The sequence below is a fragment of the Ascaphus truei genome, chromosome 2, assembly GCF_040206685.1.
Source record: "Ascaphus truei isolate aAscTru1 chromosome 2, aAscTru1.hap1, whole genome shotgun sequence".
NCBI classification, from domain to species: domain Eukaryota; kingdom Metazoa; phylum Chordata; class Amphibia; order Anura; family Ascaphidae; genus Ascaphus; species Ascaphus truei.
Genome location: NC_134484.1, coordinates 7,278,897 through 7,294,761, shown reverse-complemented (window position 1 = coordinate 7,294,761; position 15,865 = coordinate 7,278,897). Strand labels below are relative to the sequence as shown.

General features: G+C 43.2%; 1 protein-coding gene across 1 annotated transcript in view; it reads right to left on the bottom strand.

Annotated features, from left to right (window-relative positions):
* Nucleotides 1–15,865, bottom strand: part of LOC142475242 (uncharacterized) — a 228,384-nt gene that overhangs the window by 158,444 nt on the left and 54,075 nt on the right. The window lies entirely within an intron of this gene.

Genomic DNA, 15,865 nt, shown 5'->3' with positions numbered 1-15,865 from the left:
TCCCAATCTTCAAAAGTGGGGACAAAAACACTGTCTCAAACTACAGACCAATATATCTTCTCCCAATACACACCTGCTCTCATTCATGCCTCATTGTCATCTCCTCCGATGCAAATGGTATCAACCTTTTCATAAAATACTAACTAACCTTAAAACTTGCCCCACAAATTAAACATCCCAATAGCCTGCACTCATGGCTATTATTCCACACACAGTCACTCCTACCACCCATTGTGGACAAGCACTGCTATCTACAGCACTTATTCCCTCACCTGCTATCTCTGTAAATTCCCCTCAAACCTTAGATTGTAAGCTCTTAAGAGCAGGGATTTCCTTTCCTATTGTCTGATTTTGCTGCACTTACTATTCTATTATAATTCCCTCTACTCTATTCTTTGTGAAGTGCTGAGTACATTTTTTTGACGCTATATATAAATAAAGTCATACACTACAATACAATACTCTCCAAAGTCATGGACAAAAATGTGTTCACTCCCAATTAAACAATTACTATACTAAGACAAATGCCCCTAGCCAATTCCAGTCTGGCCTCCACCCCAAACACTCCATTGTAACTATTCTGCTAAAAATGTGAAATGCCTTGCATATAATATATACCCTGCTCACTTCTGTAACTGTATTTGTAACTATGTATCACCTGTCCTTTAACTCTATACCTAGAACATATCCAAAAATGAGAAGTGACTCCAAATGCACCACTTTGGCAAAACATTCTACAAATATTTTAACAATAACTACTTCTTATAATAAAATAGAACACCTATGGAAAAAATAAATGGTTAAAAGTTATAAAATATATCACATATTCAGATAATAGTCAAATGCTTTTGTATAGGACTTCACACTAAATTTCTTGTAATATAAGCTCTTTGCACAGTGCCGTACACACTGACAGCGTTATTTTTTTTAAAGACACTCAGAGAAAAATTTCAGAGCTTGTTTATCTTGGGCAATTTGCCAGCCCGGGCGTTTTGCCAAAAATGACCTTGAGAGTACCAAGCAGATAACAAAACAGCTTCTCAGTCTTCTAAATATTAATTACTGAATTGAAACTTCAGCTCAAAATAAAAATATGGCCTCTCAAAAATAAAAATATGGCCTCTCAAAAATAAAAATATGGCCTCTCAAAAATAAAAATATGGCCTCTCAAAAATAAAAATGGGACAATTAACTAAACTGAGGTACGATCAACTTATGAACACACCATATATAATTTAAACAATACATGCGAGCTTAAAAATCTCTTTGCAACATATCCTAATCCTATAGAAATGCAATTGACGTGTTTTTACTGGTCTCACACAATACAGAAACCACAATACAGACACACAAAGAACATATACACAAACTTCTCTCCTACACAACGAATCAACTTCTCATAAATAACCTGCTTTTAAAACTAATTTTTTTTTTTATGCTCTGGAACTTTTGAGTTAATTTTTCGTATCTTTTGCACATCCCTTTGGAGAAAAAAGGGGTGGTTTGGGCGCGGTCTGTGCTGCTGTTATTCTGATTCTCTTTCTAGTTGCCATTAGAACAGAAGGAAAAAGAATATTTTCTGGTTCAAAAGACCTATTAGTGTGGCCAGTACGAACAAATCTTTTAAATTCCATTCCTTCTCTTCTACTCTCTCTCTTAGGGCTGCTCTGCAATTACTGGCAACATGTCCTACCTTTTTACACTTATAACACTTTCTGTCTCTTCCAAACACTTTCTGTCCCTTCCAAACAATATACACAGTCTCTAATTGTATCCCAATTTCTGCATATAAACCTTTCATAAAAATAACCCTCAATATCTACTTCCTCAACACCATCGTATGCCTTGATAATCTATCGGCAAATTCACTTGCTATTTCTTTCCTATTCACTTTCTTTTTATCTTGTTATTATATTAACTTCTGTCCTGGCAATGGTAAAATAAATGCAGCGGGACCCTTCTGTCCCTCAACAGAATTCTTTTGACCCATATTAACGTAAGGTATGTTTCCCTGTGAGATTTAAAAACACACAAGACAGCGCTCCCTGAGCTTATCAATCCCACAGAAAAAGACCCCTCTTTCATTTAAACATCTGCGCAATTAGTTGATAATAGTACAAACAAAACAGTGCCATTCACTGGCCAACAAAATATATTTATATTGTCTCTTTTCGTTCTCTGTATTCATTCTTTATTATTTTCGTCTGCAGACACACAAACATTTGAGAATTTTTGGTTTCCCATTATTCCCCTGTTACAGAAATCAAATTTAATTGACCTGTACAATACTTCTTCGGCTACAATAATCAATTGTTAATTGACAATGTACAATACATCGGCTACAGCAATCAACTGTTAATTGACCTGAACAATTTAGCGTTACAATAATCAGCGCAAGCTGATTACGTACAACTCTTTTGGCATGTTATTGTTCTGAATAGTGAAAATATGCAAATAAGGACCTGTCACGAGACTGTTCCCAATCATATTTTCTCACCATAACTATACCAAAGAAAAACTTGAATCACTTCAGCGAGTCCAACCCAGTACTGATAAACCTTATACTTTTATAACATGGATACAGATAAGACATTCTAACCAGATATCCATGAACTCACCTGGTATGTAAATGCTAAAACAGAGCAAATGTACAATCAGGGACCCGTCCTACTCAGACAACAAAAATATTTATCACAACCCAGGACGGTCTGAAAACAATCCCTTTACGCTTACAAACATTCACTTTCATCACCAAAACACCAAAACTTTTAACGGGACTCTTGCCTTAGCCCCTAACGACTCTTAACAACTCTTACACTTTAAAATGAATACAGGAACAGAGAATAATAAATTCACGTGGAACTGCTAGGGATTCTTACTCGTCACATCAGATAAGACACCGTTCAAAAATCAGCTCCACTCACCACTCAAAAACAATTTAAACAGGCTGTTTGTCTAAAAAATGCAGGTAGCCTTACCTTGATTCAATATGTGAGTGCTCAGGTTTGAGTGATGGAGGAGTGATTCATCCGGGTGCTCGATTCCGATGATATTGAGTCCCTATGAGGATTGCGCCATCTGAGAAAAGCGCAAATAAATAAAAAACACAGTCTGAGGTTATTTTGAAACAGAATAACACGTGAATTTATTCAAGTTAAGTGCACAACGGAGACAGCTTCAAAACAAAAGCTCTCTAACAATAACACGATATGCCATATATTTATACCCTAAAACCTAAAGCTCCACCCCTTTATGGGGGGGCTTGCACGTCACTAAACATTACCTCATTTTGTAATACATAACAATACTAAAGCTGATGTCATTTTGTAATACATAATAATACTGAATAACTGTATGTAAGCTAAAAATCATTATGGGGTTAAATGTGATGTCAGTTCTGCCACTTGGCATACTGTGTGAGAAACAGTTTATCTTAGCTTATCTCACGGGTTCTCATAACTTTTAGCCTGTTTACCCTTTTAATTTGAAGCTGATTGGATGAGGAAGGGTCAATAAATTCAGCTAAGAGCGAAAACATTCCATTCTCTGCTTCACACATTTGTTTATACAGAAATGAAACACAGAAATTAAGACTCACAGAGACAAGACAAGATGGCGGATTGAAATATTCACACAAAATGGCTTCATCCTAAATGCTGTTATGTTGTTATGCCAGACCCCCTAATGTCTCAACTTCGTCAGTACATTCAGTATCAGCCAGCCCGAACGATTCCTTGAAGAGGGGCCCTCCTCTTGCAGCATCGTCGCATCGTTATGTGATGTCACATCGTCATTCCAACACGTCGCCATGTGACGTTGCAGCGTCATTTGATGTCGTGTCACAATAACAACGCGACGCTGCTGGAGGAGGGCCACTCTGGAGAAGGTAAGAGACACCCTTCTCCCTCACACTTACCTTGGGTAAGGAGCAGTCCTGCGCCAGTCTAGGGTCTCTGCAGATCCTTCCTCTTCAACTGGGTAACAGTGATCATAACATGGTCTCATTTGAAATAAATTACCAAAAAACAGATTACTTGGGTTCAACAATTACTTGGGTTTAAACTTTAGAAAGGCAGATTTTAATAAACTGAGGTCTAATCTAGTAGTAATACAATAGGATGATGTTTTTGCAGGGACAAATGTAGAAGATAAATGGGCAGTCTTTAAAACATTGTTAGAAAAGCACACTTATCAGTGTATACCCTTGGGTAATAAGTATAAAAGAAATAAGTCAAAACCAATGTGGCTAAATAAACAGGTAGGGGAGAAAATGGACAAGAAGAGGAAGGCGTTTAGATTCTTTAAGTCAGAAGGGACAGAGACATCGTATCAGAATTATAAGGAATGTAACAAAAATTGCAAAAGGGCAATTAAATTAGCAAAAATGGATAATGAAAAATGGATTGCAATAGAAAGTAAGGTCAACCCTAAAAAGTTCTTTAAGTACCCTAATAACAAAAAAATGAGAAAAGAAAATATAGGACCCTTTCAGTGTGAGATGGGTAGGCAGATTATTGGAGATAAGGAAAAAGCAGAGGTATTAAACAAATTCTTTGCCTCTGTGTTTACCAGGGAAGAATCAAGTTCAATAGTAGTGCCACAGGAGGAAGCCACAACCTCCATATTAATGACCAATTGGTTAACTGAGGAAGAAGTTCATAAGCGACTTGAAAAAATTAAAGTATATAAGGCACCTGGCCCCAATGGCATACATCCAAGAGTTCTCAAGGAGTTAAGCTCAGTAATAGCAAAACCATTATATTTAATATTCAAGGACTCCATTTACACAGGCTCAGTACCACAAGATTGGCGTAAAGCAGATGTGATGCCTATATTTAAAAAGGGAGCTAGATCACACCCGGGGAATTACAGACCTGTAAGCCTGACTTCAATAGTAGGGAAACTACTTGAAGGTTTAATACGGGATAATATTCAGGAATACCTAATGGAAAACAAAATTATTAGTAATAGTCAGCATGGATTTATGAAGGATAGATCTTGCCAAACTAACCTTATTTGTTTCTTTGAGGAGGTAAGTAGGAATTTAGACCAGGGTAATGCAGTTGATGTGGTCTACTTAGATTTTGCAAAGACTTTTGATACGGTTTCACACAAGAGGTTGGTGTACAAAATAAAGAAAATTGGACTCAGTAATAATATATGCACCTGGATTGAGGGTTGTCATAAATGGAAATTTTTCAGGTTGGACTAAAGTCGTGAGTGGAGTACCTCAGGTATCGGTACCGGGACCCCTGCTTTTTAACTTGTTTATTAATGACCTTGAGGTTGGGATCGAGAGCAAAGTCTCCATCTTTGCTGATGATACTAAATTGTGTAAGGTAATAGAATCAGAGCAGGATGTAATTTCTCTTCAGAAGGACTTGGAGAGACTGGAAACGTGGACAGGTAAATGGCAGATGAGGTTTAATACAGATAAATGTAAGGTTATGCATTTGGGATGCAAGAATAAAAAGGCGACTTACAAATTAAATGGAGATATATTGGGGGAATCCTTGATGGAGAAGGATTTAGGAGTGCTTGAAGACAGCAGGCTTAGCAATAGTGCCCAATGTCATGCAGTAGCTGCAAAGGCAAACAAGATCTTATCTTGCATGTATGTATGTATGTCTTTATTTGTATAGCGCCATAAAATGTACATAGCGCTTCACAGTAGTAATACATGTCATATAAATAACAAATATAAATAACAGATCATGGGAATAAGTGCTTCAGACATACTGTAAAAGTAACATTAAGGAAGGAGTCCCTGCTCCGAGGAGCTTACAATCTAATTGGTAGGTAGGGAGAACGTACAGACACAGTAGGAGGGAATACTAGTAAGTGCGTCTGCAGGGGGCCAAGCTTTGTGTCATGTGTCCATGATTATCCAGTGCTACTCATATGCTTCTTTAAGCAGATGTGTCTTAAGGTGGGTCTTAAAGGTGGATAGCGAGGGGGCTAGTCGGGTATTGAGGGGAAGGGCATTCCAGAGGTGTGGGGCAGAAAGTGAGAAAGGTTTAAGGCGGGAGAGAGCTTTAGATACAAAGGGGGTAGAAAGAAGACATCCTTGAGAAGAACGCAAGAGTCGTGATGGTGCATAGCGAGAAATTAGGGCTGAGATGTAATGAGGGGCAGAAGAATGTAAAGCTTTAAAAGTGAGCAGTAGAATTGAGTGTGAGATACGCGATTTAATCGGAAGCCAGGAGAGGGATTTCAGCAGGGGAGACGCTGAGACAGATTTAGGAAAGAGTAGAGTGATTCTGGCAGCAGTGTTTAGGATAGATTGTAGGGGAGACAGGTGAGAGGTAGGAAGGCCGGACAGCAGGAGGTTGCAGTAATCGAGACGTGAGAGAATGAGGGCCTGAGTCAGAGTTTTGGCAGTTGAGTAACAGAGGAAAGGGCGTATCTTTGTGATATTGCGGAGGAAAAAGCGACAAGTTTTAGAAACGTTTTGAATATGAGAGGAGAATGAGAGAGAGGAATCAAGTATGACCCCTAGGCAGCGTGCTTGGGCTACTGGGTGAATGATCGTATTTCCAATAGCAATGTGGAAGGATGTAGTAGGGCCAGGTTTGGGAGGTAGTATAAGGAGCTCTGTTTTTGCCATGTTAAGTTTCAGTCTGCGGATGGCCATCCAGGATGATATTCCAGAGAGGCATTCAGAAACTTTGGTCTGTATAGCAGGTGTAAGGTCAGGGGTTGAAAGGTAAATTTGTGTGTCGTCAGCATAGAGGTGATATTTAAACCCAAAAGATGTGATTAGGTCACCTAGAGAGAGTGTGTAGAGAGAAAAGAGAAGGGGTCCCAGGACAGAGCCCTGGGGTACCCCCACAGAGAGATCAATAGAGGAGGAGGAGGTGTTAGCAAAAGAGACACTGAAGGTACGATGGGAGAGGTAAGAGGAGATCCAGGATAAAGCTTTGTTCCGAATACCAAGAGTATGGAGAATGTGAAGGAGAATAGGGTGGTCCACGGTGTCAAATGCTGCAGAGAGGTCTAGTAATATGAGCAGAGTGTAATGACCTCTGTCTTTGGCAGCGTGGAGGTCGTCAGTTATTTTAGTGAGGGCTGTTTCAGTAGAGTGAGCAGTGCGGAAGCCAGATTGTAGAGGGTCTAGTACAGAATAGGTGTTGAGAAAGTGTAGCAATCGAGAGAATACAAGACGTTCAAGGAGTTTGGAGGCAAAAGGCAGGAGGGAGACAGGTCGATAGTTAGAAGGACAGGTAGGGTCAAGCTTGCTGTTTTTGAGTAATGGTATAACGGTTGCATGCTTGAAGGGTGAAGGAAAGGTACAAGAGTAGAGGGAAGAGTTAAAGATCTGTGTGAGCATAGGGATTATAGAAGGAGCAAGAGGTTTTAGGAGATGGGAGGGAATGGGATCAAGAGGGCAAGTGGTAGAGGGAGAAGAGGAGATCAGCAGTGATACATCCTCCTCCGAGATAGCAGAAAAAGAGTCAAGATAGACAGGAGGAGAGTTGGGAAGCATTGTGGGATGGGAGGAGGCAACAGATGGGATGTTCTGCCGTATGGACTCCACCTTTTTCTTAAAAAAGTCAGCAAAGTCCTGAGGTGAGATGGAGGAAGAAGAGGAGGCAGCTGAGGGTGGTCTGAGTAGAGAGTCAAAGACAGAAAAGAGACGGCGTGGGTTAGACTTGTGTGTGTTTATTAGTGATGAAAAGTAGGTTTGTTTAGCCTGAAAGAGGGCAGAGTTGAAACAGGATAGCATAAATTTGTAGTGAATGAAGTCTGCGAGCGTATGAGATTTCCTCCAGAGGCGTTCAGAGGAACGAGTGGAGGAACGCAGCATTCGTGTGTGGGAGTTTAGCCAGGGTCTGGGGTTAGAAGGGCGAGGACGGCAGAGAGAAAGTGGGGCATGAAGATCAAGAGAGGAAGATAAGGCAGAGTTGTAGTTCCTGACCAGGTTGTCAGGGTCTGAAGCAGAACTGAGAGAGGAGAGGGAGGAGCGTAAAGTGGAATCAAGAGCTGGGAGGTTAATAGAGCGCAGGTTTCTGCAAAAACGAGGGCGAGATGGAGATGGAGATGGAGAGAAGCGAGAGAGAGAAAATGAGATGAGGTGATGGTCAGAGAGAGGAAAAGGGGAAATGGAGAAATCAGAGAGAGAGAAGTTTTTAGTGAAAACCAGGTCTAAGTAGTGGCCATCCTTGTGGGTGCTGGCTGCAGTCCACTGTTGAAGGCCAAAAGAAGAGGTTAGAGAAAGAAAGCGGGAAGCCCAAGGGAGAGAGGGGTCATCAATGTGGCAGTTGAAGTCCCCAAGGAGAAGAACAGGGGAGTCTGAGGAGAGAAAGAAAGAGAGCCAGGATTCAAAGTGAGAGAGAAAGGCAGAAGGGGGATGAGTAGAGGAAGGTGGGCGATAGATGACCGCCACATGGACCGGGAGAGGAGAGAAGATCTGGACTCTGTGAGCCTCGAAGGAGGGAAAAGCAAGAGAAGGGGGAATAGAAACTGTTCTGTAACGGCAGAGAGAGGAGAGCAGGAGCCCCACGCCTCCACCCCTGCCACCAGGGCGTGGAGTGTGGGAGAAGGAAAGGCCACCATAGGAGAGGGCAGCTTCCAGAGCAGAGTCAGACTGAGTGAGCCAGGTCTCAGTTATAGCAAAGAGAAGCAGGGCGTGAGAGAGAAAGAAGTCATGCACAGAGAGGAACTTATTGGAGAGGGAGCGAGCATTCCAAAGGGCACAGGAGAACGGGAGAGAGGAGGGAGGGTGGCAGGGGATGGGTATGAGGTTGGAGGGGTTAACACCAGAAGGAGTAGAAGTTGCATGTGGAAGGCGAGGACGAGAGCAAGTAGAAATAAGACAGGGACCAGGATTGGGAGAGATATCCCCAGAAGCAAGGAGGAGAAGCATGGATAGAAAGAGGATGTGTGAGGATGATTTGTAGGGGTGTGTTTTAGTGCAGGCGGCATAACTGTGTGGTGACAGAGGGCGCAGGTAAGAGAGGAGTTCATGTGAACTGAGAAGTGGTGAAGTAAGGAGAGATGGTGAAATATGAATAGAGTTAGAGACATGATGAGGCATCAAACGAGCAATGGATGGAAGGGAAGTAAACATAATTATGCCCCTTTACAAAGCATTAGTAAGACCACACCTTGAATATGGATTACAATTTTGGGCACTAATCCTAAGAAAAGACATTATTGAACTAGAGAGAGTGCAGAGAACAGCCATCAAATTAATAAAGGGGATGGACATTCTATCTTCTGAGGAGAGGCTAGCTAAATTAGACTTTTTTACATTAGAAAAGAGGTGTCTAAGAGGGGATATGATAACTATATACAAATATATTCGGGGATAATACAAGAACCTTTCAAAAGAACTATTCATCCCACGGGCAGTACTAAGGACTCGGGCCATCCCTTAAGGTTGGAGGAAAGGAAATTTCACCAGCAACAAAGGAAAGGGTTCTTACAGTAAGGGCAGTTAAAATGTGGAATTCATTGCCCATGGAGACTGTGATGGCAGATACAATAGATTTGTTCAAAAAAAGGTTGGACATCTTTTTAGATGGGAAAGGTATACAGGGATATACCAAATAAGTATACATGGGAAGGCTGTTGATCCAGGGATTAATCTGATTGGATTGGAGTCAGGAAGGAATTAATTTTTCCTCTTAATGGGGTTTTTTGTTTGCCTTCCTCTGGATCAATAAGTAAGTATAGATATAGGATAAAGTATCTGTTGTCTAAATTTAGCATAGGTTGAACTTGATGGACCTACGTCTTTTTTCAACCTCATCTACTATGTAATATTCCCGCCAGGTGAAGGAGGAACCTATGGAGAGAGAAGGGCTTGAGGCCTACCTGCCCGTCCGCGACCCTGATGGTCCACCACCGCCCATTCTGGTCCTCGACGCACTTCCGGTGCGAGACCACGGAGCAGATGGAGATTCCGCGGCGACCAGCGATGACATCACTTCCGGGTCAGACTGGCGCAGAGGTTCGGAAGCTCTGCTTACTTCCCTAAGAAGAGCGGGATTGGAAGCGGAGTTTGAGGAGTTCAAGGCTCAAATAGCCAAGAGAGGAGCCTGAAGTGCGGCCGAAAGAGCTAGTAAGAAGTTACCCACCAGTTGTGGTCTCGCCCGACTTAGAGACACTTTGACGGACTTTGGCGATCCCATGGTCACCGCCCCTAGTGCCATTGCCCCGGCCACTGCCCCTGTCCCGTCACGTGTCATGCCACCAGGTCCTAGTGGGAGTAACCTGGATAAGACGCCGAAGTATTCAACTGATTGGTGGGATTGGGAGATAAGTGATGAAGGTTCTGATGGGGAGATACCATAGTCAAGTGTTGTACGTGTACGTAACCCCACTGTGTTTAATCCTGTTCCTAGAGGTAGGGCCCGAGGGTCCCAGACTACTGCCAAAGTGGGTCCTGTAAGTCCCATATCACCTAAGATGAACCCCACGCTTTATAGGAATGTCATCAGAGGTAGACGCAAAGGCTCGCACTCTACCGAGGCAAAGACATCAGGTGTATCCTACAGAACAGAGTCTGAGGAAGGAATGAGTGTAGCATCATCATACTACTGCGGCAGCCTTTATTCTAACAAATCACCGGTTTTTCTTGGCTTGTACCTGGAATGCGACGCTCTTCACCTGGCGCATGCCGCGTTCGTTTTGCGTTCCCAGCAACGGGTCAGCCCCGGCTGACGCGCGGTTGATGGGTTCATTGATAATGGTTCGGATTTAATAGGCTGCAATGCTTTCGCGTGTCCGCCAGATGGCAGAAATTCATGAATTATAATGCGCATGCGCTTCAGTAATGTGTCGGCTTGCAAGTGTTTCGTTAAATAAAGATACTGTACCACAGTGTGCTATTGTAACTTGGCCTTGGCCTTGAGAGTGAAGGGAGAGGTTGCAAAAATGAATCAATTTGGGCTTTTCATATTAAAGAAATACAAAGACCAGTTTCGGTTATTCTCCAGAGACCCGCCATGAGTGTTCAAGTGCAGGCCGCTTTCCAAAAACCCGACAGAAGTTACGCGTATTTGATATGTGCCGCGATTAATGCAACAGAGGATAAGAGGGCAACAGTTGTTCAAATTTATCAGTATTTTATCGAAAACTATGACTTTTACAAATTTTCGCCAACTCCTCATACGTGGAAGCGTGCAATCAAGAAAAGGTTATATCGCGATCCCAGTTTTCATCGTATTGAGCCACAATTTGTTGGAGGGTATTGGTGTGTATCACCGGATTTTTACGGTATCTATGGTCATGAAGGCGGCAAAAGGCGAAGGGTCGTGTTAAAACCAACTAAGAAACGACAGTCGCTGCCAAGCAATGCACCAGCACCGGCTTCCAATGACGGTCCCGCCGTCAGTGACAACCCTGAGCCTGAGCCGGATTTCGCGTGCAGTTTCGAGCAAGCTTGCATGTACCTAAGCGATTTCCAGCCTCACCAGCTGACTACAGGTGGACTAGTCCCGCTGCAAACTATCGACGTGGATGATCAAGAAAGCTGGACCGGCAGTGGACCGGCGCCGGCGCCAGCTGAATGGGAAATACTATGGTGAGTATTGTTGCCGTATTATTTTCTGTGTTTTTTTTATTTTGACAATACTGTATAAATATCGGTGCGATTCCAAAGTCAAGCGATTCTCCTGTAAGCAATATCATTGGCTGAGCGGCTTCTACAGTACTGTACTGCAGATACTGAACAATTGGTGGAACGCTAGGCGCATGCGCATGTGAACAGGAGAAAATGATTGGTGGGGCTGGCTGGGTACTTCTTTAGGGGGCTGAGCATTAAAACTTTTCTTTTTGTTTTTCCTCAAAAAAGAAAACGGCTAATGGGGGGATTTCGATGGATAATATCGCGTTGTGTGACAAAGCCTGCACATTGCTGAATCGGATTTAAAACCCCACATCTACAGTTTTTTTGCCCTTGTTCCTGCCGTACAGTATACAGTACTGTGTAATAAACCCGAAAAATAAAACTATGCATTTATTCTACATGTACAGTATCATTTACATTGTGTGTGTTCTACAGTATACAGTGCCAGGTTACTAACATCTATGGGCAAAATTAATTTTATTTCTAGGTGCCCTAGAACAGAAGTTCCCACGCCAATTGGCCGTGAACTTGACCGAGGCCCTAGTTCCCACGCCAATATCGCGATTACCCTGACTCCGTTCTGTTGCCACGAGAGGGTCGCTATTTGCCATGCAATCCTGCCTGAACTAGGACTACATGGTGACCGAATATGAGCCCTCTAGGTTGAACAGAACCGGAGTTATGGGTTCCAGGTTTCTGCTCATTCTGACATAGCCGTTTCAAAGCAGCGCGTCTTTCTCCGCCATTACGGTAAATGTAGGACCCTCCTCGCCGGCGTGACCCTTTCTTGTCGCTATTACTGGTCGGACCCTGTTGGGGTCAAGTGAGGGGGTTCCTAACATCTAGGGGCAAAATGAATTTTATTTCTAGGTGCCCTAGAACAGAAGTTCCCACGCCAATTGCCCTAGTTCCCACGCCAATTGCGCGATCATCGCTCTTTTTTGACAATGTTGCCGATCTTGCGCCTTTGCAGTCTGGTAGTAAAAAAACAGTGCAGTAAAACACAATGTAATGTAAGACAAATAAACATGTTCTTTTATTGGTGGAGTCAGTACAAAAACATTTATTTACAAATACTGTACAATGTTGAAACATTTTAAGTGCACAGCAATTCAAAACATCAACAGGTGTATGGTTTACTGCTACAGTACATGTGTGAAAACATTTGTCAGTCAGTATGGTTTACAGTCACATGTTTTAAATACAATACATTCTTTAATATCTTTAAAATACAGTATAAATATATAAATATAATTTAAAATAATCCGTTCTGTGGGTCTGAGCATTTTGAAATTTGCCTGGTCCTCATGCGGAAGGACCCTTGCCATAGTGGCCAAATATCAGCCTTCCACGACCCACGGAACCGAAGAAACAAAAAGTAATGTTTAAAGCACATTACAAAAGGGGCATTTTTTCTGCCATGCAAGTCAATGGCAGAAACCTAAACTTTACCATTACCCTGACTCCGTTCTGTTGCCACGAGAGGGTCGCTATTTGCCATGTAATCCTGCCTGAACTAGGAGTACATGGTGACCGAATATGAGCCCTCTAGGTTGGACAGAACCGGAGTTATGGGTTCCAGGTTTCTGCTCATTCTGACATAGCCGTTTCAAAGCAGCGCGGATTTCTCCGCCATTACTTTCAATGATAGGACCCTCCTCGCCGGCGTGACCCTTTCTCGCTGCCATTACTGGTCGGACCCTGTTGGGGTCAAGTGAGGGGGTTCCTAACATTTGGGGCAAAATGAATTTTATTTCTAGGTGCCCTAGAACAGAAGTTCCCACACCAATTGCCCTAGTTCCCACGCCAATTGCGCAATCATTTCTCTTTTTTGACAATGTTGCCGATCTTGCTCCTTTGCGGTCTGGCAGTAAAAAAACAGTGCAGTAAGACACAATGTAATGTAAGACAAATCAACATGTTCTTTTATTGGTGGAGTCAGTACAAAACATTTATTTACAAATACAGCACAACAGTATGGTCTCACAGAGAGTCCTCCACATTGTCCATCCATGGCCGATTCCTTGCATGGCGCAAAACGCCATTAATGCAGTCTCTAACGCATTTCATTACAGGATCTGTAACTGGATAAAAGCGCCGCAATTCATCCCGAATGTTTTTCCTTAAATTCGCAGGAAGCGCCCTTTTTACGTGATTCCCATCGTAGTTCACTTTGAAAGTACAAAGAGTAGGGAACATGGTGCTTAAATATGAACAAGGCATACTTGTGGGGTACACCAGCACTCATCACCCTATACGTCTCCCTGAGCTTCGGTGGCAGATCGCACAGGGTGATGTCGGGCACCGTATCGATGCGAGCGGGTGTAGGTCTTTTGGGAGCGGGTGTGCTTGAGGCGACGGGCGATGGTAGGTTGTCTGGGAGGAAGCTTTCCTCCGGTCGTGGTCGCCATGTTGTCTCCTGGCGTGGTCTTGACGGGGTTGTCATGTCCTCCTCAACGGCATACATGTACACTCCATCTTCTGGTGGAGGGGGTGCGCTTGGTGATGAAGCCCCATTCATCACATCCATGTCACCCCCCTGCTCCGGCATCGGGGAAACAGGGGCATTAGCACCGAGCAAATAATGTATGCCCGCTATGTCAGCCTCTATCTTCTGCATCCGTTGATCCATCTGTTGATCCATGTGTAGCATCCGTTGCTCCACATTTAGCATTGTCTCCAGAAGCAGATCTATCTTTGCCAGCACAATAGAATTCCCGGGGAGATCCACACTTATCCCATTCAGCATCCGGTCTAATGAGCTGCTTGTGCATGGCGTCTGGACATCTGGGGGGATGGGTGCAACGGAGGATGAGATGGGGGTTCCATGGACAGAAGCGGCATCGACATCGAGGAAGAGTGCAGGAAGTGACCTGTGGATACCCGGTAGAGGAGATGTGGCAGCGTCGTCGAAGAGGGATGGAGAAAGTGACCTTTGGATTTCCGGGCGGGAAGCAGAGTCGTCCAAGAGCAAAGGAGACAGTGACCCGTGAATTTCAGAGGCGGCAGCGTCGTCGGATAGAACCGGAGAGGATGGGGGTGGAGAAGACGGGCTCAAGATTTCCGGGACAGCTACAACAGCTACAGCAGAGTCGTCGAAGCATATGTGAGGAAGTGGTCTGCGGGTTCGATGGGCTGGCTGCCATTCGTTTTGCGTAGAGAGCACATCACCGTATATCTTCTTCACATAATGAGGCTTACGTCTAAGAAAACCCTTAGCCTTTGGGGTCAGCAGAAGGTTTTTTTTATTGGCCTTAGCCTGTCGCTTTTGCCTTGGCGTGGAAACGGCTGCCGCCGTTCGCTTTTTCAGCATGACAGGCACGGCAGAGGCGAGTGGGTTTCTGCGTCCATAGAATCGGGGTTGCTCCATGGAAGCAGGTGGCACAATGCAGTACAGTATCTGGATAAGGGCAAGGTCAGATAAAGATCAGCGAGTGGTGGGCTATGCAAAGTGTGTAACCTTTTATGCATGGCGACCAGGTACAGGTGTTCAAAGTGGGCGTACTGTAATGTGAGTCATTACCGTATAAATACACCATCCATTTTCTGTATTGACTGCACATAGAATACACATCGACTAAACATCGAATATACATTCTTGTGTTTGTATTTCTTTCTACTCGCAGCATTGCCTGTTAAAAAGATTTCCAAGGAGCTCAGCATGCGAATTAAGGAGATGTACACGAGCGGACACCGAATTGCTGCTATCCAACTCTGGTTAGCTGCTTCTGGCCTCGTTGTGCCAGCAACCACCGTGAGCTATCATGCATACGGAAAAAACAGAGACCGCAAAAGGGCACCAAGGGTAACTAACGCGTAAGTATATTTATAAAATGGTATATACTGTATAGGATGTATATCTATATTTATAGTACAACAGTATATATATTTTGTATATTTTTATTTATATTACAACAGTATACATTTTTTGTATATTTATATTTATCGTGCAACGGTATATATAGGATGTATATTTATATTTATGGTAGAAAGAGGGGGGAGATAGACAGCACTCTGACACAATGACTCAGCAAGGTTGCAGGGTGCACGGAACAGGAAGGGACCCTAATTCCCTTCAGAAGTACTAACAAACCAAAAAATAGTACCAGCACTCTCTGTCTCACAGCTACAAATATAAGCCAATACCAGTGTAGGGAATATGAATAATTTAATGACACTAATAATAAACTGAAAATGTAGCAACAATAGCCAATACGCCAATGCAAGAATAAATATCACCATAGAGAAAATCAAAAATTAAAGGGGGTAGAGGGGAAAGAAGGAGAAGGG